The sequence below is a fragment of the Psammomys obesus genome, unplaced genomic scaffold, assembly GCF_907164565.1.
Source record: "Psammomys obesus unplaced genomic scaffold, mPsaObe1.curated_primary_1811, whole genome shotgun sequence".
Lineage (NCBI taxonomy): Eukaryota > Metazoa > Chordata > Mammalia > Rodentia > Muridae > Psammomys > Psammomys obesus.
The window spans coordinates 2,186,088-2,197,443 of NW_026596057.1; positions in this window are offsets into that span (position 1 = coordinate 2,186,088).

Sequence of the window (11,356 nt, forward strand, 5' to 3'; positions counted from 1 at the left end):
AGAAAGAAAGAAAGAAAGAAAGAAAGAAAGAAAGAAAGAAAGAAAGAGAAAGAAAGAGAGAAAGAAAGGAAGAAAGAAAGAGAGAGAAAGAAAGAGAGGAAGGAAGGAAGGAAGGAAGGAAGGAAGGAAGGAAGGAAGGAGAGAGAGAAAGAAAGAAAGAAAGAAAGAAAGAAAGAAAGAAAGAAAGAAAGAAAGAAAGAAAGAAAGAAAGAAAAACAAGGCAGAATGAAATGCAGGAGGAAAGGAAGGACTATAAAGAGTAGAATGAGGAAGCAAGGTATCTCCTATAGGACAATGCAAAGAGAGGACAGTAATGAGCCCCTGTCAGCCATAAGCATGCAGATTGGCATATTCAATCAATCTGCCACTGCTAAGCATGGCTGAAACTGAAGGACACTTTATATAATAAAATGCTTGCAACTTTTAAGACTTTCAAAGTTGTGGAATCTACAGGAAAAGTGAAGAATTGCTCTGTACCAAAGGATGAAGAGGGTGTGTGACTGCAAAACATTACCCTGGAAGACAAAAGAGAAAAATGGGACTTTAATGGGCCGGGCTTATCTGGACATTGATTTCTTTATTTGGAAGATTTTACTGTAGTTACAAAAGAAAGAGTCCTTGTTTGGGGGTACTCAAAAGCATCCTTCATTGTTAGCCAGTTTCATGTTTCATGTTTCGCTTTCACTACCAATAATAGTCTGGATTTGGAATCACTAAGATGGCATGTCTAAGCATGTCTGTGAATGTGTTTCTAGAACAACACCAGCGTAATTTCACAGCAGCGAACAGAAGGAAGACCCACTCTGAATGTGATCAGACTCATCTTATGGGCTAGGATACTGACTGAATAAAACTTAAAGAAAAGAGAAAGAGAGAAAGAGAGAGAGAGAGAGAGAGAAATGACCATATCAACAACATTCACCTTTCTGTTTTTTGAATGTGGACATAATGTGACTTGCTATTTCACTCTCCACCCTTTGTCTTCCTCATCATTATGGACTGTATCTCCTAAAATTATAAAGCAGAATAAATCTCACATTTTTGGCTTTGTCACATATTTCATCAATGATAGAAGCAGATAATTGGTATCAAGAGGGAGGCTGTTGATGAGCATGTGGTTTGTAGTACTTAGGAATTGGTTTGACAAAATAAAGAATAAGGGTTTAGGTCTTTCGGTTGGTCCTAGAACACTATTCTCATAGCTAAACGAACTATTCTGGTGGGTGTTTAGGAAAAAAAATGTAGATTGTGGAAGCCAGGAGCATGAGTTATCATAGAAGAACAAAGACTCTATTTGGAGACATGGCTACTGACCATTCACACTGCATTCTGGCAAAAAAAAAAAAAAAAAAAAAAAAAATTAAAGCTACATTTTACTTATGTCCTGAAAACTTGACTGAGGCTGAATTCAAGAGTTATTGACTGAGCTTTTTAGCAGCTACAATTTTTAAAGCAGCATAGCATCCAGGCTCTGGAACATTTATTGCTCACTGTATTTACTAAGGTTTATAATGAGCATTCAGAGCAGGAATGCATTAAAAAAATGCATGGTTTGGTATGAAAGAGGGCATGGCAAGTTTAAAGTTACAAAGAAGACAAAAATGAAATAACCCCATTTGTGGGAGAGGTTAGCACATAGCTTACACATGGTGTTGGGAAAAGAGGAAAGGTACTTCTATGACAAGATGCCACGTATTAAAGGCTCCAGCTTGCAAAATGCAAATGCAGTTAAAAAAGTGAAATGTTGAACTGAGAATGAAAACCTAGTAAAGCATGTCCCCAGATTCTGCCACTGTGCACAGGAGAAGCCACCACAGCCCTGATCACTACCTGCTACGCTGGGAGACGAACCCGGCAGCAGCATCTACATGATGCTTGTCTGACAGATGTGCAAAATACAAGAATTACGAGGTTCTAGAGGAGTGGATCAACATCCTAGAAAGCTGCTGTGGCCAGGTGGTATCAGAGTCTCTGAATGGAGGCTCTGAGGGTAATGCATGGAACTGGGAAGGGTAAGTCTAAACAGCAATGGAGACCTCAGGACATGGATATGTCAGGACTTGGGAGGACCACTAAATGAAACCAGAGCAAGAAAGAGACTAGGTGTGTTCTATGCTGCAGGACTGAAGGCGCAAGGCTACCCAAGGCTACCCAAATGATGCTGAACATGTAAGATCTGGTGTTTCTTCTGATGGGTTTCGGTCTCAGTTTGGTCTATGATCCTTCCTGTGTTTCCATTCTTTTTTCTGGAATAAGTGTGTTTATTCTGTGCTGCTGTACATGATAAGTATATAATAATTTTTATTTTACAGGCTCTCACAGGTCACAGAATGAGGAAGATTGTGCTTTTAAACAACTTTAGATCTCTTCAGCCTTTGAGGAAACTTCAGGTTGAACTAAATGCTTTGCCTTACGATCTGGCCATGTTCCTTTGAGTCACAGAAGTGGAAGGTTGAATGTGATATGGACAAGGGATGGGCTTATGATGGCTAATTTTCACTGTCTACATAGTGAGACTTGAAATCATCTGGAAGAAACACTTCTGAGAATATGTGTACGTTGGTTCTGGACTATTTTAACTGAATAGAAAAGACCTATCCTGAATGTGGGAACACCACACACACACACACACACACACACACACACACACACACACACCATGGACTTAGATTGTAGCATGAACAGAAAGAAAACAAAGAGGAACTCATCTCTCCCTGCTCCCTGGTGGCAGAAACTATGGCCGGTAATCTCTCTCGAATTGCTATGCCTGCCTGGTATAACAGACTGCATCCTCTTAAACTCTGTGCTAAAGCTAATCCTTATTTTGGTTATTTTTGTAAGATGTTTGTCATAGCAGTGAAAAAAAGTAACCAATACGTGGGCTTTCACACTGTTTGTTTTTTAATGTATATACAGATATAAATGGAGAACACTCTATTGCCAGTGTCTAGTACTTTCCATATCAATAAAGGCTAAGCTCTTAGACATGAAGCTCACTGTGCAGATGGCTGGCTTCTTGGGGGTGGGGGGAAAGGAGCCCTTGTCGGTGATATTGGCTGTAACTTCATGTATGGTCTCCAAAGTCTTTCTGGGAAGAATCAGGTTTCTTGTAGTACCTCCGCTCACCCTGCATCTGTTGTGGACTACCCGGGTACCCGATCTAAAGCACCCCACTTGAATTCTTGATGTGCTCTCTCCCAACCTCGATGTACTGTCTTTCTGTCTTTGCTACCGGCACGGGCATGCCTTAATAGAGCCTGTGAATTTCACCGAAGACTCTCTCGAGGTAACTTGGGTACCTCAGGAACAACATGCAATAAATAAACGCTTGTTAACATTTATGGTATGCTGTTGAGAGTTATTTAATCTCCTGTCTGATTTCTTCCTGGGGAAATGTCCCTACCCATGGCATTCTGTTTCAGGACTTCGGTGCTAAAAACAAACATTGCTTTCTTGGTGACATCATAGCAGTAATCATTTGAGAATGTAAAATTTGAAGCCATAGCCAGAGATAAAGATTCAACTGCTTCTACTGCTTTTGTTTTTGTTTAAGCTGCAATGTTCTGTGCAGCCTGCTGAAATTACTACAGAGTGGATCGCTTTTAAGAATATGGACATAACGTGGACTTTTTGTTCTGTGCTAAGATTTTCATTGATGGATGCGTGCACAGAGATGAGCCCAGCAGACACAGTCCTGTAGGCTGAGGCTCTTTTCCATGGGTTGAACGCCTCTGGCCATATCTGGTTTTCCCCCATGTTGCTGACCAAGGTATTTTTCTCTACTTTATGGAGTCGAAGCATCACACACTTAATAGCGGTTAGTGGTGTCAATGCTCTTTGGTATAGTAAATCTCTAGCGTAAGATAATCTTGTTAATGATCAGCATAAAGTAGGGAGAGGTCATTTTTTAAAACATTGTCATAAAGCCTGCCTTTACTGTGATAGAGTTGGAAGGAGGTAATCCCATTAACCTTTGTATTGTATTGATGAAATTATATACCCTCCTGAGTGTGGAGGGTGCTAATGCTGTCCGTGGGCACAGTGACTGCCCCAGTGACACAGAGAATGGCCTGAAGAGATCTCAGCTTCATCCCAGTCTTGTTATTTATTTAGGAATTCGACCTTGAGCAAGTATTAGCCTTCTAGAGTCTAAGATTTTTCTTCTGCTTGTTCCTTTTTTTTTCTAAATGTATGTGTGCACTCAGGTGGGCTTTACTCATTTTTCACAATTACCCATTAACCCATTATTACTTTTATATAAAGAAAAACAAGTATTTCTTAAGGCACATAGAAGATGCTATAAAAAGTGCCTTTAAAAAAAAAAAAACATTTTTTGGTAGATTTTTGGAAGCAGGGAAGGGATTGATTTCGGTTTTGGTTTTACAAGACAGGGTTTCTCTGTGTAACAGCTGTGGCTGTCCTGGACTCGCTTTGTAGCTAGGCTAACCACAGAGATTGGCTGCTTCGAGTACAGTGATTAAAGGTTTGCACCACCAAGCCTGGCCCTTTTTTGTTCATATATATATATATATATATATATATATATATATATATATATATATGTATAATTTTGTGTGGGGGAAGTTGGTTCTAACAACATTGTGGTTCCATTTTTGAGACACAAACCTGGTAAAATTTCAGTAAGAAAAAAATAATTTAGAAATGTTTCCCAAATCTGAACCAGTGATATTATTATCACTCCACACACAGCAAACTGAGAGGCTCTTCCCCGAATTCCTCAAGTCACCGTGTGTCAATATAATATGGAAATGCGAGTGGTCCTGTGGCGGGGGGGGGGGCGTGTAGAATGACTCTTTTGCAACTCGTAGGCTAATTCAAGATGACACCGAATAACGACAAAGAAGCTTTTCCAGGGCATGTGAAGAGATGGACAGCAAGTGGCAGCTTGTATCCCCTGCAAGGTACACAGCACAACGTCGGGCAGTGCCATTTGGCTGTCACCTAGGAAACAAGAGACGGTTTGCCCTGTCCATTTAAGCAGAGGTGCTGGGGTGGGCAGCTCATTTCTGGGTCATACAATGTGAAAGACAGTTGTGTGCACGGGCGTGCAAATACATGTGTGTATCTGTGTGGTGTGTGTGTCTGTGAGGTGTGCGTGTAATGTGTGTGAGAGATGTATGTGCTTGCATGTATGGATGAGGTCGTGCATGTGAAAGTGAGAAGACAACCCTCAAGGTCAGTCCTCACCTCCCCCATTGTATAAAGCAGAGTCTCTTTGCTGCCTGCTTCCGCATACACAAGGCTCGCTGGTCCACAAAGCAGAGGCTCTCCTGTCTCTACCTCCTGTCTGGCTGTGAATTCACTGGTCCTTCTGACCCAGGCCAACATGCCCGATTTTACCAGGGACGTGAGGTGTCGATCTTAGGTCCTCAGGCAAGCACGGCAAGCACTTTACCCAGTAAGCCATCTGTTGCCCCAGAAGTTCCTAATCTCAGTTCTCAGGCCAATCTCTATTCTGTAGTTGGAGAGTCTGTTCATGTTGCAAAACAGATTAATACAAAGTCGAGTTCAAAGACTTTAAAAGGTTGTGATGTCTGTGGCGGAGGGGGGGTGTAGAGAGGAGAAATGAGGTTGAGCAGCTGAAACCCCGTGACTTAAGTGGCAGGCCTGTAAATTGTCTCAGAGGTGACCATGTGTTTGCAATGGCTTAGTGGTACAGGTTAATTCCTGCTCTTCGTAATTAAGGAGAGTGTGACAGTAGTGCTAGATCCTAGGTCACATTTCCTATGATTGGAATTAATTAACACTCTGAATTAATTAATGTGGGGGTCATTGGAACCATCTTGTCCTCATCTTTCAGGGCTTGTTTTCGGGCTCTTTCGCTTCATCTGAGGCTTCTCTGATTACTTCAGGTCTCGAAAGATAACGTCCCCCTCTCACACAGTTCTTACCTTCTGAAACGTATGATTTAGCATTTATTCTAACCTGCCTCTTATTATTTCTTCTCTCCTCAATTAGAGCATAAATTCTTGGAGGGGATGAATTCTATTTTACACTTCTTTTATTATCCTACCAGGGCCCCAGGCACAATTCTGAAAATAGTGCTAAATAAATACTTGTTGATTAATGATTCCTTCTTGAAGTGCCTTTCAGGCAGCGTTCACACCCGCTTTCACCTTTGGGTGAGGACGACTTCTCACCTCAGGGAAATGCACCAAGGTCCTCTAGCTCTTCACCCTTCCTTCTCAATTCTTCTCTTTATTTCAATCCATAAGAAGCAAATCTAGCAGAAAAAGGAAGGGGGGAGGGCTCCTAAGCGTTGCAACATTTAAGCATGCCAGTTCCTTTTCCCCAAGGAAAATGTTCTCTGTGGATTATCGGGTGTGCACATAATTTTGCAGAATCGTGTCAACTCTAGAAAACATTTAATTATGTACATAATTGTCACCTAGAAGTTCCCCGGGTGATCTATTCCATCCCAGCTTTCTTACCCAGGGCAGAGATTCATGACTCTGCTGTGAGGCAGAAACTCAGGGAAGGGCATTGTTGAGTGTGTTCAACAGCAATAGTAGCCTGGAACATACATGTGCATGCGTGTGTGTGTGTGTGTGTGTGTGTGTGTGTGTGCGTGCATGCGATGCATGCATGCATGTGTGTGTGTGTGTGTTGCATGTGGACATCTCTGAGTTTACATGTGTGTTTGTTTGTCCATGTGTGTAAGCATGCACATGTATGTACATGCAGATATATGCATGTGTGTGCCCTTGTATACGTGTGCATTCGTGCACTGTGTGTGTGCAAACATATGTGCATTCTTGTGTATCTGTGGTGGGTTTGTGTGCACGTAAGCACTGGAGGCTGGAAGACCATCTCAGTGTTACTCCTTGGGTATCATCTATTTTTGTTTTGTTTTTTCAGCAGAGCTCTTCACTAGCTTGGAACCCACCAAGTGGATCAGCCTAGCCAGTCAGTTACCAGGAGCTTCCTGTCTCTGCTTCCCCAACAACAGGATTGCAAGTGCATGCCACCACACCCAGAGTTATTATTATTTTTCTTAACGGGAGTTTAGGTCTTCTTTCCTGCCTTCTGCGCTTTTAGGAGTATCTGTCAAATTCTACCTGTGTAATAATCTTCTGCTTCTACTCACTGACAACTGCCTGTGCTCGGGCCAAGAAATAAGACAGTTAACAGTGAATATGAAGAAGTAGGGATCGCAGGAAAACGGTCCAAATGAGGGATTCAAGAGTTGGTTGCCAGACAGCAGAAGCCTCAATCCACTTGGCTTCCCATTGTTCTTGAAGGAAGACTTTGCAGCAGTAGAAGGACCGTCTGACACAGAGCTGCTGCTGTGACAGGGGACCCTCCTCTGGAACATACATTGGGTTCACTTTGTACAAACACTGACAAGCTGAACTCAGACAAAGCAAAGCTCACAAGGCTCATAGGATTAAATTGATGATGGAGAAGAGACAAATATGATCAGCTCTGCTGTTGCTGTGAGAGGTTGCTTTAGGAACAAGGGTAGTTCTGTGAGGATCTGCCTACTTAAAGAAAAAAAAAAACAGTTGATAGTTTGGTGGACCTTATAGAAATTGATCTCAAATCAACCTCTCCATAGAATACTTTGAGACCTACCTTACTCTGTAAGGAATTTTAAAAGTAAAGAGAAAGTTAAACAGTGGAAGACCAGAAAGATCTCACATTTATTTCCTGTGCAGGAATTTCCCACAGAGGTAACATCAAATGAATTGGTGTCTGGAGCATCCTTAACTCCCTCCAAATAATTAAGCTACCAGTCACCTGGCAGGTGGGAAGACTAGAGTCAGATGTTGGCAGGTACTCAAAATGAAACCTGTCCTTCTGTGCTACCTTCCAGACACAGAAACTAGGAGTAACCTAGGGTCTGCAGATCTGAGAAGACAGAAGATACCCATATCCAACTATGCTATTTTCCCCACTAGTTAGCACAATAGCCCTTCTGGTTGTCTAAGAAAAGGCACCAGAGTTTTACAACAATTTTCTTTGGTGCTGGTTTCCATCCTGACAAACATAAGATGGCTGCTGATATGCTATGTGTTCTCATGCCCAGTGTGATTAACCAAAATAGCCAAGAAAGTCTCTCATGCCAGCATGTGAGTTTGAGGATGACCCAACAAAGTTCTGTCTAGCGCACACAAAGCAAGATAGCACCCAGATCACAGCCACATCACGTACTGAGAATGGTAACACAGAGGCTCTCATGACTACAGGGTTCTCACCAGAGGGGAGCCCTGACAAAAACCAGCTCGGACACATGTTCTGGGGGCTCCCTTCAACAAGAGGAACTCTAGTTCCATTTCAGATGAAGGTAAACACAGTGCTGATGAAGTTGGGTGAATGCAGGGTGGCATTGATTGATGACACCGCAATATAGAGCCAGACATGGGAAGACGACGCCGAGCATGTAAAACAAGGATTTGGGTAGCTTTGACAAACAAGCTTGACAGTGGGGCCATGACATGTCAGCCTGGCATGCTGAGGTGACATATTTAGGACACGGAGAGGAGAGGCGGGCAGCCAACACTCTGTTGTGGTGGCCTGCTCCGTTTCTCAATGGACCATTTCATGAGGAAACATAAGACAAAGATGACTGGACATTGCAAACCAACTGCTCCAGCTTAGTCATTACTCTGTTTACAGATCACTTTACTGAGCCATGAAGACCACCCAGGGTGTGGACAGGGCAGAAACATTTTGGTAGCTTGACCCTAATTTAAAATTTTAAAATGTGCTTTCTGAGAGTTGCAGAATTGAAACACAGATATTTTGTGAGTTTGCTCTCCTCCACAGCTGGTAATTGCCTACTGTCTGTATTCCACTGCCCAGGAAGGGTAGGGAGACATTACATTTAAAACAAGCATTTGGTCAGCTTGGCATTTTACAAGGCAGCTCTACTTTCTATGTCTTTCTGACCAAAGGCACTTTTTCCCAGGAAAAGTCCAACTTAAGAGCCAGAATGGGGTCAGCGAGCCAGCAGTGCAGAAATCATCTCCAGCTCAAATGAAATTAGCCAATTTCATAAAGATTTCCCTGGCATAGTTTGAACTGCAAGTCTCTGTTCTCCGGGGGAAGGAGTAACCTCACATCTTATTATTCTCTCTTACCCTGAAGGTGTCTCTTGTCATCTATTATCATATAACCCCAGTGCTGCTAGTTCCCCTTGATGTGAACATCTTATTGCTCCGACCGCGCTACCCTGTCCTTGAAGGCAAAGATCATCTCGTCCAGTTCTAGGAACCTGTGACAGTTTGCAGCCCACTGTCCTGCACATATTTATCAATAAGGGTTTGCTCACTTGCTGAGCCACAGGGAGATGTGTTCAGTTCTTCTGTCAAGCATGTATCTTTCTGTATATTATATTTCTGTGGCTCAAGTAGGGTTATAAACTACTGTGACTGCCAGCAACTCCACCATACAAGAGACAAGATAAGAGACTGGTTACACAACTTTACAGGCTTTAAGGAAAAGTACACGTGAGTTAAATTTAAGTTCTGCCTCTTCCTAGACATACAGTCTGAGTGCCTTTGGGTGTTACTCATCTATAAAACGTGTATACAAAACATTATTTTGTAGAACAGTGAGGACATTCAATAAAATAATGTCAATCATGGGGAGATGGCTCGGTAGAGAATTCATTTGCTGTACAAATGGGAAGATCAGAACCCAAATACTAAGCACACATGTACATACCAAGTATGGGGGATGGACACTTGTAATTCTAACTCAGAGGCTGGAGACAAAGGATCCACAAAATTAGCAAGCGAGAAAGGCTAACCAAATGGGCAGGCTCTGTGCTCAAATGAGAGACCTTGCTTTAATATATAAGGTGGAACGTGAACAACCAACAACCTCTAACCTCCACTGACACAAGAGTATTGACACACATGGAGTGTATCTGCACATATGCACGTGGACTCACACACATAAACATGGGCCCACACTCCTACCCATACTACACAAAGCACATGCAAAAAACATTATAACAATAATACATATTTAGCGCACAAATCAATGAGAGGCCTTTAGCATTGTGTCGGTTTGTGTTGGTTTTACTCTCAGGCTCTTTGCTCAGCTCTTATTCAGGTTAGTAGACAACAATATAATTTTCTTGCACAAATGTGAATATATGAATATCTTTGCAAGAGGGCTTGTTAGGACTCCATTCTTCTTTTGTGTGAAAGGCAAATGAGATCAGTTACATAGAGCAGGATGAGGCAAAGGTAGTGTAAACAGCATACAAGTGGTGATTTGTGAATGGTTATGACACCTTGCCTCAGGCAAATCCTCCAAGCCAAATTTGCAGAATTTTTGCTCAATGGGAAAAATATACCACAGGTGACAAGTCAATTAAAACTCATCCATCTCAGAGAAAAGTATCTCATGTCATTGCAAGGTAAGGAAATAAAATTTGAATCACGAAGTTTAAATTTTACTTTGTTCTATGTGCTGAGCTTATAATCTAGAGGTTTACTCTTAACAGTCTTAGTTCATGGGCCATCTTACTGCCGTCAAAAGATTCTGTGTTAAACTCAAGAAACAGTCAGTAGACTTGGAGGGGAGCATGGGAGGAGATGAGGAAGAGAGGGTGAGATTGGGACGGAATGAGGGAAGGGGTTACAGCCGGGATACAAAACAAACAAACTGTAATTAATATAAAAATAAAAAATTTAGTTTAAAAAAGGTAAAAATACACATTGACTAAAGTTTAAAAAAAAATACAACACATTCCTATCTGCTGAGAGATAAGCCTGTAACTAGACCCTGAAAGTTGGTGGGAACCAACTCTTATGAAATGAAGGTTTTAAAGGCTCACATCTGGGCAAAATGTATGATTTTATTCACGTGATGAGCATTCTCCATTTTTACTAAGCATCAAAGTCATAAGAATCTGATTCTCTAATGATTCCAAGAGCTACACGGTCTAGGCAGTGTGTCTCCAGGTCTTTTGGTTGCTAGGAAAGTGCTCACCTAACTTCCCTGGGGAAATCCTCAGCACCAGAACTGCCATATAGGAAGGAGAGTTCTGGTGTTGGACTTGGGGAAACTGAGCCCCCATCTCCTGCACTAGACCTGATAGCCAACCTTTGGAATATCAGCAAACCCCCATATCTTAGCTTTTTCTGGGGAACAGGCAGCTTGTAAAGGCTGTTTACTAAAGTCCCATGGGCTGTGAAATTCTATGGCCTGACATGTCTTCATATCATATTCAAATAATCTTAAAAAGATGATCTACTTTATTCTTATCCTTCATCTTCACTCTAGCCTCCAGTAATTCTTCCATCCTCCTTCATGTTGCCAAAGGAATTAAGAGGCAATGCCATAAATAAAGAATATTTCCCTGCCTGATTTTTATTGT